This window comes from Coenobita brevimanus, chromosome 23, assembly GCF_032717465.1.
Source record: "Coenobita brevimanus isolate Jiangsu-jjx chromosome 23, ASM3271746v2, whole genome shotgun sequence".
NCBI lineage: Eukaryota > Metazoa > Arthropoda > Malacostraca > Decapoda > Coenobitidae > Coenobita > Coenobita brevimanus.
The window spans coordinates 4,921,622-4,922,383 of record NC_136976.1 but is presented as its reverse complement, the minus strand read 5'-3'; the positions used below and the strand labels follow the sequence as shown (position 1 = coordinate 4,922,383).

The 762-nt window shown below is 42.7% G+C and overlaps 1 pseudogene; it reads right to left on the bottom strand.

Annotated features, from left to right (window-relative positions):
- Positions 1–121, bottom strand: LOC145393133 (5S ribosomal RNA; annotated as a pseudogene).
- Between the last annotated feature and the right edge of the window lie 641 nt (positions 122–762).

The window sequence follows — 762 nt, the reverse complement described above, 5'->3', positions numbered from 1 at the left end:
TGCCAACAGCATCTGGTGTTCCCAGGCGGTCACCCATCCAAGTACTAACCAGACCCAACGTTGCTTAACTTCGCTGATCGGACGGGAAGCGGTGTACTCAACGTGGTATTATACTGTACGATACTGGTATATATTGCAGTCTCCCAAATCTAGTGATCATTTAAGAAAAACACACACTTGGCAATATACTTTTCCACTTAAATTTCCCTGCAGCGTTATCTGTGTTTGAGATTATTTCCTGAACTTTCTGAGGTCGCTGCTGTGTTTTCCGTTTCAATCACCCACACCAATTGACCCTGCGACGTCAGTGTTACTCATTGTTTACAAACCTTAGCCCTGTTGATTCGCCCATGTCTGTAATTAACCTTAACATCCCATGAAAGCGTGTGCGGCAGGAAAAGCGATTATGGTATTCTTGACGTCAGATGGAAATTGGACATACTTTTTAAAATGTGCTAAAAGATTGAGTAAGGTTGGTAACAAGTGTGGTGTAGGGATGACTACCAGTTAGGACATAAGGCAGCAAAGTAATATAGAAGTTAATAAAGCTTTGTGCAGGTGGTTGGAAGGAGACACCTGGCTAGCTTTACGCAGCCACAGGCTATAAAATCTTTACCAAGACTCCTGTCCTGAGCATGAGCAAAAGTATGTAGACACTTCTCTGCTGGCTGTAGCAATGGAAGGTGTTGTTTGAAATATTTTATGTGGTATGGACTGCACACCAAAGTTACCATTCTTTCATAGTTTACCATCCTCCTTCAG